General features: G+C 39.5%; 2 pseudogenes; both read left to right on the forward strand.

Moving 5' to 3' along the window:
* Positions 1 to 7,583, forward strand: part of LOC124971608 (microtubule-associated proteins 1A/1B light chain 3B-like) — a 30,079-nt pseudogene extending 22,496 nt beyond the window's left edge.
* LOC124972203 (small ubiquitin-related modifier 2-like) lies at positions 6,478 to 6,787 on the forward strand (annotated as a pseudogene).
* Positions 7,584 to 12,783: the final 5,200 nt, after the last annotated feature.

Consider the following 12,783-nt stretch of genomic DNA (forward strand, 5'->3'; position numbering starts at 1 on the left):
GACTGAGCTTTTGAGTCCAGGAATCTTTGTTTTCCCTTCCCTGGCAGTCAGATGACTCTGCGAGTCTGGGCCAAGGCTGAGCCTGCCTGTCTAGGACAAATGGCAGGAGCCATAATACTTAAAATGGAACCGATCATTATACCTGGCACCTCGCCTTTAGGAGCCACTTCTCTCTAAATGTCCAGTTCTTAAATTTCACCTAAAACTTTAGTTCTCTCCTGCTTTTCAGTTATTTAACATGTCCAGTGGGAAAGGACTGTAACATCAGGAGTTCCCTTTAGGTTCTGTCATCTGACATATTATAATGTAATCTAAAAAATATTAACCTAACCCTGTGAATTCAAGGAATAATTACCTTTTCATGTTTCAATTCTGAATCTATTTTCTTAAATGAACAACACAGACATAAAGGATAGGCTATATTCTTAAATCTCTTGCAAGAGCTGGCCATGGTGGTGCACGCTTGTAATCCCAGCAACTCAGGAGGCTAAGGCAGGAGGATCACAAGTACAAGGCCAGCCTCAGCAACTTATCTAGACCCTAAGGAACTTAGGTAGAACCCTGTCTCAGAATAAAAAATAAAAACGGTTGGGGATGTAACTCAATGCCAAAGCACTTCTGGATTCAATCCCCAGAATAATAATAATAATAATAATATATAATAATAATAATAATAATACTCTCCAGCAAAGCAACATGGTTGAGCAGAAACTGTTTATTGAGAATCTCCCATATATTAAGCTTCATGTTAGGTACTTCATATGACTTCATCATAACAACAACATCTTCAAATAAATTGTGATCTCCACTTTACAGATAAAGAAATTGAGCTTCAGAGAAGATAAAGTCATGCATCACTGATTGAGTGACAGCCGTCTAGGCATGGGGATGCCTCTTCCTTCTGCGTCCAGATTAAATTTCTAATAGAATGTCACACCTGGTAATTAGATGCCTTAGCCTGAAGAAACTCATATGGGGGACTATCGCGTTCCCTCTGCCCGCAGAGAGAGACACGACAAACGTCTGAAGCTTTGGAAGTATATTGCGTACAGTCTTCCTTTCTTTCCTTCTTATCTATCCCTTTCTCTTGCTCTCTTTCCCTCTCCTGCACTTCACTCTTCTCCCGCTCGGCTCTCGCCTGCGCCGGCCGCTTTGTTTCTCCCGCTCGGCTCACGCCCGCTTGCACGCCTCTATTCCCAGCTTCTACTCCTACTCTCAGTTTCTTCTCTCTTTTCTTTCTCTTGCTCTCTTTCCCTCCGCTTAACTCTCGCCTGCTCCGGTCGTTCCGCTTCTCCGCTTCTACCCCTACTCTCAGCCTCTTCTCTCAGCTTCTGCCCTCAGCTTCTGCTCCTACTCCCAGCTTCTTCTCTCAGCTTCTTCCCTCAGCCTCTGCTCTCAGCTTCTGCTCCCGCTCCCACTCCCAGCTTCTTCTTCTGCCAGCTTCTTCTTACTCCCAGCTTCTTCTGCGACTCTACTCTCAGCTCCTGCCCTCAGCTTCTGCTTACTCCCAGCTTCTGCTTACTCCCAGCTTCCGCGCCCTCCCAGCTTCAGCTTCTGCCTCTTACTCCCCCACCCACCAAGCTTATATACACTTCAACCAATCAGGGGAGAGCACACGAGGTAAACGCGCGGACAGCTGCAGGTATAGAATAGGTAAACGAGGGGGGCATGCTCTAATCACATCGTTAACTAGCCAATCATTGGAATTCGCTGGTTGTTTACTGTATAGCTGGCCGCTTTTGGCTCAGTGCCAGGCGCCATCTTGACCGTGCTCAAGGCTGGGGGTCCTGGAAACCCCGACAGGGGACAATAAATAAATACAACAAAATTAACAATGGATTGACTGAAAAGACTGAGGTCAACCACTGCTTATTAGTAGAATCATAGTATTCATAAAATGAGACTCCAGACTTTTTGTTGTTGTTTTTTACTGGGTATTAAATCCAGGGGCACTTCAGCACTGAGCTACACCCCCAGCCTTCTAGACTTTGCTGTTGTTATTTGTGTGTTTTTTTTGTTTTGTTTTTTGTGGTGCTGGTGATTGAACCCAGGGCTTTGTGCTTGCAAGGCAAACACTCTACCAACTGAGCTATATCCCCAGTCCTTGTTGTTATTTTAAAAATGCTTTTATTAGTAGTTCATTATACTTAAATATAATAGTGGGGTTCGTTTTGACAATCATACATGTATGGAATATAATTTGCTCCATTTCAGTTCCTAGTGCTTCCTCTTTTCTTCTCTTCCTCCTTCCTCTTTGTTCCCCTTCTATTCTACTGCTCTTCCTTCTACTTACTTATTATTTTTAACTTCTACTTACTTATTATGTGCTTTGTGAATACACACAAAGATGAAATTCACTGTGGTGTTGAATAAGAATAGTCAACGGTCAGCAATCAGAAATGATGGACCCCAAGTGAAGACTTGTTAAAATACATGGAACTTGATTTCAGTTCATGATCCTTCCTGTTCCCTCTCCTTTTTCCCTCCTGTCCTCCCTCCCCTTTCCCATTCTCCTTCCTCCACTAGACTTCCTTTTGGTCCATTAATTTATATTTGATTGGTTCTTTCTATCTATGCATAAAAGTGAAATTCCCTGTAGTATATTTATATATGCACATAACATTATGTTTTAAGAACTCACTCTATGGTTGGGGATATAGCTCAGTTGGTAGAGTGCTTGCCTAGCATGCACAAGGCCCTGGGTTCAATCCCCAGCACCACAAAAAAAAAATCATTCTGCATTTCCTCCCCTTACCCATCCCTCCATTCTGCCTCTTGATTTCCTTCTTATACATTACTGATTTTCCCTTTATTTTATATTATCCTTTCCACTCCCTTTCCTTTATTTTATTCTACTTACCACATACGAGAGAAAACATTTGACCTTTGAGTTTCTGAGTTTGGCTTATTTCACTTGGCGTGATGTTCTCCGTTGCCATCCATTTACCATCACCCCTTTTTATACCATCATGAGAGAAGTGTTGGGACTTATGACATGTTAACTAACTCAGGCTGACTCCTTACTCCCTGGTGGGTGAGCAAGATCAAGGCCTCAAAGGCGGCTTGAAAGGTTAATGATGATGAATCAGACCACCTTCAGGGATTGGTTAACAACAGTTTCGTGAACATGATCAGCTCGTGCTTGCCATATAGTCCTATGGGACTCTCGCCTGTGTGACACCCCCCTGCCTTGCTGACCTTTAAGCTGATTGGTTCCCGCCTAGCCTCCACCCTACATAAAAGCTGTGTGACTTCCTCAGTAAACGAGTTCCTGCTGTGACTGGTCTCCCTGATGTGTCTGATTGTCCTCCGCCCGGAGGGCTGCGTGCGGGCGGTCAGTCGGCCCTACCTATCCTGGTCTGACCTTGTTGGGGAGTGTCCCTTTCCCTTGTCGCTGGTCGAGAAGAGCAAGGGGGCTTAAGACCCGACAGAGAAGAGCCATTATGACCTAAACATCTCACAAAAGGCTATACTTCCCAACACATTGCATTTGGGATTAAGTGTCAAACATGAATTTTGTAAATATTTCTTCCATTCATAGGTTACTTTTTACTCTGTTGATTATTTCTTTTACTACACAGAAGTTTTTGTTTTGTTTTGTTTTGTTTTGTTTTGTTTTAGTTTGATGCAGTCCTCTCTATTTTTGCTGACTATATTTTTGGTGTCATATCTAAGAAATCATTGCCAAATATAATATGTTATGGTTTTTCTCCCTATGTTTTCTTCTAGGAATTTTGTAGTTTCATGGTTAGGTCTTTAATCCTCTTTGAATTAATTTTTGTTTATGATATAAAATAAGGGTCCAACCTTATTCTTTTGCATGTGAATATCCAGTTTTCCTTGTTCCTTTATTTTTCTGTCCCAGTTCAAATGAAATGGTCTACTTGCCCTAATTCTCCTGATTCTGTGAGTCCCCAAATACCACTAATTCTAAAATTTGCATGTATTTTGCTAGGCTTCTAGTTTTTGCTTGTCATGTATTCCTTATAATTGCTTTCATTTTATCGTTCACATTTATTCCTTCTCCGTGTATTCAAAGTTCTGTATTGTGTAATTTCCTCCAATTCTCAATAGGTAGTAGGTATCATGATGACTTTAACAAACAATGTCATTTACATAAAGCATTCACAAATGGTTTTTGGATGACTAGGAAAAATGGATTTTGTGTATTATATATGCACTGGGAAAGAGCTATTAATCAGAAGCTACTACTAAAATGGAGAAAACAGTAGTTAAGTCTTTGAACTTAATTGTTAAAATATAGAGTACTTTTCTTGTTAATTACTGACCCAGACATCAATCTATTATGTAAGCAAAGAACCAGGAAGCTACACCAGAGGTCAAGAAAGTTCTTGAATATCTTCTGCACAGACCAAATTATCTACTGTAACAGTGGTCCACTTTATACTTTGAATATAGCTCTTGCTGCTCTGCTACTCATTTTTTAACCTTATTTATTTTTTAATGTGGTGCTGAGGATTGAACCTGACACCTCAAATGTGCTAGGCAAGCACTCTACCACTGAGCCACAATTCCAGTCCTCCCACTCATTTTTAAAAGAAGCATGTATAGAAGAGATCACATGGTGAGACTGGAAGATAGAGAGATTTAGGGGCCAGGTTCACTATTTATTATAACATTCCATTCTTTTTTTATGACTTTATTTTATTTATTTATTTTTTATGCAGTGCTAAGGATTGAACCTGGTGCCTCACACTTATTAGGCAAGTGATCTACCACTGAGCCACAACCTAAGCCCTGACAATCCATTCTTGTAGGCTCTAACCAGGATCCTGAGAGAATTACATTATCCCCTTCTGAGGACAGTGCTCCCAATCCCAATAGCATAATCATCTGGCACTAGGCCTCACCTCTTAAAGGTTTCATCATCTCTTGGCATTGCCATACTGAGAACTATGTATTCAGCACTTGAATCTTTGGGGGACACACTCAAACCATATCCAAACCCACAGAAACCATATATGTGAGAGTTCATTTCTAGACTCTCTGCTCTGTTCCAGTGGTCTGTATATCTGTTTTTACATCAGTGCCATATTGTTTTTATTGCTGTAACTTTGCTACGTGTTTTGAAGTCAGGATGTATAAGGCCTCCAGGTTTGTTTTTTCATGATTTTTGGCTGTACAGTGTTCTCTGAGATTCCATATGAAGTTTACAATTTTTTTCTATTTCTGCAATAAATAAGTGCCACTGGAATTGCACTGGGTCTGAAGATCACTTTGGGTAACATGGACATTTTAACAATATTAACTATTCAAAAATACATGAACACAGGATGTCTTTTCATTCTTTTATTGTTTGTATGTCTCTAACTTCTTCCATTAATATTTTATAGTTTTTAGTGTACAAGTCCTTCAGTTTCTTAGTCTATTCTAAGTTTTTTGGTTTTTTGGTATTGTTGTAAATGAAATTGTTTCCTATTTCCTTTTCAGATAGTTCATTAGTAACAAAAACAACTGATTTATGCACTTTGATTTTTGTGAAGTTTTTTGGGGGGTAGGTACCAGGAATTGAACTCAGGGGCACTTTAGCACTGAGTCACATCCCCAGTCCTATTTTTTGTATTTTATTTAGAAACAGAGACTCACTGAGTTGCTTAGCACCTTACTGAGGGTGGCTTTGTACTCGAGCTCCTCCTGCCTCAGCCTCCTGAGCCACTGGGATTACAGGCAGGCACCACCATGCCTGGCTTGATTTTTGTGAAGTTTTGAGAGTGTTTGTTTTTATGTGGTAATGGGGATTGAATTCAGGGATGTTCTGAGCTACATCCCCAACCCTTTTTATTTTTATTTTTATTTTTATTTTGAGACAGAGCCTTACTAAGTTGCCAGGTTGGTCTCAAACTTATCATCCTCCTTCCTCCGCCTCAGGAGTTGATAGGATTACAGGCATGTGTCACCATGCTCAGCAGTTTTTTACATAAAAGATCATATCATATGAGAACAGAGATAATTTTACTTCTTTTCCAATTTGAATAACTTATTTCTCTTTCTTACCCAGTTGCTCTAGCCAGGACTTCCAGTATTATATTGAAAAAAAAAAGTGTCAAATTGGCATCTTTGTATTGTTCATGATGTTAGAGAAAAAAAAAGACATTCAGGAGACATAAAGGAAGTCACCATCACCAGTCAGATTTACCACCTCCCTTCTCCAGGACCTCCAGCACCATGCCGGTTAAAGACCTTCAAGTAGTTCCACACTTTTGAACAAAGAGTAGAAGATGTGTATGTAACTCATCTGAAAGCAGCATTCCACCAAGATCCCAGTGATAATAGAATGATACAAAGGTGAGAAGCAGCACACGCCCTGGAAAAATCAAGTTCATCATACCTAACCATGCCAATATGAGCAAGCTCATCAAGATAATTAGAAGACTCCCTTGTCCGCCGCTGCCGCCTCCTTCTCCTGCGGCTCCTGGAGCTGCTTGTGTGCTTGTTCGGTGCAGATCTGGCACCTCTTGTGAAGCAGCAGCTGAGGAGACTCCGGAGCTCGCCAAGGCCGATGAAAAGCCCAAGGAAGGAGTCAAGACTGAGAACAAGGATCATATTAACTTGAAGGTGGCGGGGCAGGATGGTTCTGTGGTGCAGTGTAAGATGAAGAGGCAGACACCACTTAGTAGACTAATGAAAGCCTGTTGTGAACGCCAGGCAGATCAGATTCCGATTTGATGGGCAGCCAATGAATGAAACAGACACACCTGCACAGCTGGAAATGGAGGATGAAGATACAATGGATGTGTTCCAGCAGCAGACAGGAGGTGTCTACTAAAAAGGGAACCTGCTACTTTACTTCAGAACTCTGTTCCTACAGACCAAGAATACATTCTTCAGTAGAAAACTGAAATTTGGTTCCACCACATCCTGACAACTACAGTATAGTTTTCTCTATTCTTTCATTTTCCCCATTCCCCATTCCTTTATTGTACATAAAGTAACTGGTGTATGTGCACAAGCATATTGCATTTTTTTAACTAAATGACCAATGATATGTTTTGATTGAGATCAAATGGAGATGGGATGGGGAAAAATACTGGTTCTGTGAAATTATCCCCTTTCTCCATTAGTGGCATGCCCATTCAGCTCTTATCTTTATATTCCAGTGAGTTATTTTGCTCTCACTGTTTTAACAAAAAACAAAAAACTACAATGAAAAACCTGAAAACATAAAAATCCTTGCATACCTTGTTCAATTAGAGAATTTTAATGTTTTTCATTTATCATTGTAAAACCAAGGACAATTTTATAACTTTTTTGTACACAGCTGTTACATGTAGGGCAATCTGTCTTTAAGTAGTGGTAAATTACTCTTAAAAAAAAAAAAGATTCCTAGATAGTTTTCCCTTCAAGTCAAGCATCTTGTTGTTTAAATAAACTTGTTTTTAAAAAAAGATAATTAGAAGGTGCTTATAGCTGAACACTAACCAAACCTTCTTTCTCTTGGCAAAGGGAAACAACACAGTGAGCTTGTCCACACCCATCTTGGAGGTATGCCAAAGTAAGAAGAATGAAGATGGGTTCTTGTATACACCTCTCAGGAGATGTTTGTAATGAAGTTGTCAGTGTAAGACTAGAACAATCATTCTGAATGCATCTGAAGGGTTTTTATTTTCTTTGGTACCAGGGATTGAACCCAGGGTCATTTAACTACTGAGCCACATCCCCAGCCTTTTTTCATATTTTATTTAGAGGCAGGGTCTCCCTGAATAGGGCCTCAATAAGTTGCTGACTCTGAATTTGAACTTGCGATCTTCCTGCCTCAGCCTTCCGAGCCACTGGGAGTATACATGTGCACCACAGTGTCTGGCACATCTGAAGTTTTTACAGCCCTTACAATGGCAAAAAAGGGATGTCACCAACTGAAACTGATAATAAGTTCATGTAGTCACAGGTCATCATAACAGCTGTGTTCCACATAGGGGTTGTTTTTGTATTTCAAGCAGAAAAACAGCTCCAAATGAGCACATTTAACTTTGGAAAAGTATTGTTATTTGATCTAGGCATCTTGTCTTCAAATTCTAGAAGTTGAAAATAATACTTTACACCCTAAGTTGCCAATAAAATGGCCATCAAGTTGTTGGGATTTTGGTTGTTGTCGTTTTTTTTTTTTCTTTCTTTCTTTCTTTCTTTCTTTCTTTCTTTCTTTCTTTCTTTCTTTCTTTCTTTCTTTCCTTCCTTCCTTCTCTCTCTCTCCTTCCTTCCTTCCTTCAATCTCTCCACGCTCTCTCTTTCTTTCCTTCTCTCTCTTTCTTTCTGGCACTGGGGATTGAACCCAGGAGCGCTTAACCACTGAGCCATGTCCCCAGCCCTATTTTGTATTTGATTGGGACACAGGTTCTCACTGAGTTGCTTAGGGCCTTGCTAAGTTGCTGACTTTGAACTTGTCAGCCTCCTGTCTCAGCCTCCTGAGCCGCTGGGATTACAGGCATGTGCCACTGGGCTTGGTTTATTTTTTTTATTTCGAGACAGGGTCTTGCTAGGTTGCTTATTAGGGCCTTGCTAAATTGCAGAGGCTGACCTCTAATTTTTCTCAGCTTCTCCAATCACTGGGATTATAGGCATGTGCCACCATGTCTGGCCATCTAGTTGTTCTGATGCTTTTCCTCCAGAGGGGACTTGCAATCTGGGCAGCAATTCCAAGGTATTTAGATTTAAAGTCTCTTCTCTGGGTTCAAAGAAACTGCTGGTTTTTTGTAAAAGGAGTTCTACTCATCTAGATAAATCTCCATAAGTCTATCTTTAAGCTGAAATTTTTAAGCAGAAGCCTCCAAACACCTTTTCTTTTGCATAAAATAGGGTCAAGGCAGGTATGTAGGAAAACACAACATTTCTCATTCCTAGCTGCAGCATGCCAAGAGTCTGTGCTCCAGGGCTGGGGAGATAGCTCAGTTGGCAAAGTGCTTGCCTTATAAGCACAGGGCCCTGGGTTCGATCCCCAGCACCAAAAAAAAAAAAAAAAAAAAAAAGGAGTCTGTGCTCCAGGTAGAAACATCTCCCTTGGTTCCTTCTCTAGATAATTAGCACAGGAAAGCAACACTGCTCAGTAGAAAATAGGAACCTTGAACTATGTTTAATTTTGGTCTAGTTTCTTAGAAGGCTGCAGAGAAAAGTGATGTTTATTCTGTTTTGGATTTTCTCTGGTCTGAGACTTTAAACTGGTAACTGTTTTAAGTGACCAAGCAGTGTGCCTGTGATTCCTTAGGATGTGGTGGAAATGACAGAATGGAAGAGCCAAACATCACTGGCTTCAGATATGCTCTTTGCCTTTTGGCTTAAAACTTAAAGACACATTTTTTTATATTAAGTAACTAAAATATGTTATTAAAAGTTTCCCACTTTTTTTTTCTTTTGGTACCAGGGGATTGAACCCATAGGTGCTTAACTACTGAGCCACATCCCCAGCCCTTTTTTATTTTTAATATAATATAAAGCTGCTACCCTGCCCTTTATGCTGCAGTCATTTCCCCACCTCCCAATTTACAACCTAGCTTGTCAGTCTGTGAACATCCTAGCTAGCTATTGGTTCATTAGTCTGCCTGCAAGTATCCTTCTCCATTATTGGTCCCCTGTTAGTCTGTGGAATTCCACTGCTTAAGAATAGCTCCCCCGCCATTTTTCTCTCTCTCCTCCTTGCTTTTATGCTCTCTCCTCCTGGCTTTTCACTCTCTTTCTTGCATGCGCTCTCTCTCTCTCTTTTCCTCTCATTTTTTCTCTTACCCTGCAGGGAGACACTCTGCCTGTTTACTTAATAAACTCTCTTGCGTGAGTTCCTGCGTCCGGAGTGGTTTCTGGGTTCTTACAATTTTGAGATAGGGTCTCACTAAGTTGCTCAGGGCCTGGGTAATTTGCTAAGGCTGGCTTTGAACTTGCAATCCTCCTGCTTCAGCCTCCCGAGAGGCTGGGATTATAGGACTACACCACTGTGTCAGGCAAAAGTTGCTCACATTCTTAAGAGTAGTTCAGACACCCACCAGGATTCTCCCACTTTACATGCATGTCAACTGTGAAGAAACCAGCAAAAGTAGACATATACTTTTGACAAACACTCACATCCAGCATTTGTATACTCCAGATCCAACCTAGAATAAACCACCAGTGTTATTTGTTCCCTGCATGGGCTAATCACTGTCTTTTCTTGGGACTGTTACACCAATGCAGATTGTATTAGGTCACAGTAGCCCTTGTGTTTGTGTCCGTGGAGTAACTGTGAAAAGCCATGTACTATAATGGAGGGAAAGGTAACATGACCACTTCTGCCCCTTGGGCTCCTGTTTATAGGGATCCCCCACCTACTTTCCCTGCTGTCTGTATCTGTGCACATGGCTAAATTTAATATGTATATTTTACATTATGTACGTTCTCTATCAGTCTGTCTTGTTTAGATTGCATACATCATTATAGTCAAGATTCTTGTAACTACTATGTGATCAATAAGATTCCTGTAATACTACATTTTAAAAAACAAATACCATGCTGAGAGGGTGATCTTTATTCATAGGATCTTTAAAACAAGTATGCTTTTAATGTACTAAGTGAGTAAATGCATAACTAACTAAAACAGTAAAAAAAAAAACTTTCAACTTTTCTTTATTGAGTATGATATTAGCCGTGGGTTTGTCATAAATGACCTTTGTTATAGGTAATTTTATTCTCTTATTAGTTTAATTGTTTAAAATTGAAAGGTTGTTGAAATTTTGTCAAATGCTTTTTTCTGCATCAATAGAGATGATTTGTGATTTTGTCCTTTGCTCTGTTGATGTGGTATATTACATTAGTTTATTTTTTTCATATTAAACTAACTTTGCATCCTAAAGATGAATCTCACTTGGTCATGATATATTAACTTTTTAAAATGCCTTTATTTTATGTATTTATTTTTGTGCAGTGCTGAGGATTGAACCCATTACCTCACATATGCTAGGCAAGTGCTCTAACACTGAGCTACAGCCCCAACGATACATAATCTTTTTAATGTGCTTTGAATTTTGTGTGCTAGTATTTTGTTGAGGATTTTCACATCAATATTTGTCAGGGATATTGGTCTGTAGTTTTGTTTTCTGGTAACATTTTTGTCTGGCTTTGGTATCAGGATAATGCTGGCTTCACACAATGAATATGGAAATGTTCCCTACTCTAATTTTTTGGAAGAGTTACAACCAACATTTTTTCAGGTTTTTTGTTTGTTTTGTTTTGTTTTTTGAGGTGCTGGGGATTGAACCCAGGTTCTTGCACATGCTAGGCAAGCACACTGCCATTGAGCCACATTCCCAGTCCTCACAACCCATGTTTTTGAAAATAAAGAAATAGATGATTATAAATAATAATCATATAAAAGTGTATTGCACATATGAATAACTACTTTGTGATGCTTTTATTTAAGTTTTATAAATGTAGATAGATATGTGCTTATGTGTGTGGACATGTATGTGTGTTGGATAATAATGTGCAAATAATTTTATTTTTGTGAATTATGGTGAATTATTCCTTTAAGTGGAAGGTATAGCTAATCATAGCAATGTCATTTTCCTTGCTATACCTTATTTTAGGAATAGGTAAGTGATACAGCATGGACACTGGAAAATGAAGAGAAGTTAACTGGAGAAGCTCTGTCTTTATGGTCATAAGGAAAAGCAGCATTCTTTTGCATTGTCTAGGCTTTAGATATTTTGATGAATAGGTAATAATGAAGCTGGTGTACCCATCTTGTGACTATGTGGAAGGAAATCAGGCAAGCAGATTGGAAAATGAACCTGGAACCTAATGACATTGTTGGGTCTTTCAAGCAACCACTCCTGAAACTGCCCTACCTACTAAGTTTTCTGTTAGTTAAATTAAATAAATTATTTTCCTTATTGTTTAGTCACTTTAACTAGATATCCTGTAATTCCTATTTCATTTTATGTTAAATTTATCAAGAATGGTCCTGGTATATCAAGGTTTTTATCTTGTCACCAGTTCACCATGACCTTCCCTTATCACCAAAATTATTGTTACAACCACCGCAATCATCCCTGGTGACCAAGATATGAAGACCCTCATAGATGCTGATGGCTATTCAAAGGTTAATAAACTGATTGAAGGGGGTATAAGGAATCAAATCTGAGCTATAAGGCTAATAACTAGTGGAGTCAGGATTATGAACTCAGGCAATCTGGTTCTAGTGTACATGCCCTTAACAACACTTCTAACAATTGACTAAGAAAAAAAATCACTAGGAAAGAAAAGCAAGGACATTTAATGAAATAAGTGTTTAAAGTCTGGAAAAGATTCATGCTTGTGTTCTCAGAGACTCAAGAGGTTGACTTAGGAGGATCACAAGTTTGAGGTCAGCCTGAGCAACTTAGTGAGACATACTCACAAAATTTAAAAAATGGGCTAGGCTCAGTGGTAGAGTGTCCCTGGGTTCAATCCCCAGTACTATCAATGCCGTTTTGAAAGTCTTTTTCATTCTGTATTCTCAATGTTATTTCTCTTTCGCTGCTAAACAGGTGAAGTGGCATCTTCATCTATATGCTACACAAACTATTAATGAACAAGAACAAATGACTTTTGTCTTTGATTGCAGCATAGAAATGATATGAGAAGGAGTGTGTAATGGCTAATCTGGATTGTCAATAAAATTGGATTAAGAGATATTTAAGATTAAGAGACTTTTGGGTGTTTCAATGAGGGTGTTTCCAGAAATGATTGGCATATGGGACAGCAAACTGAGGGAATAGGCCCGCCCCAAACGTGCCTAGCACAGTTCAATAGGCTGTAGAGTTGGAT

Source organism: Sciurus carolinensis, chromosome X (assembly GCF_902686445.1).
Source record: "Sciurus carolinensis chromosome X, mSciCar1.2, whole genome shotgun sequence".
Taxonomy (NCBI): Eukaryota; Metazoa; Chordata; class Mammalia; order Rodentia; family Sciuridae; genus Sciurus; species Sciurus carolinensis.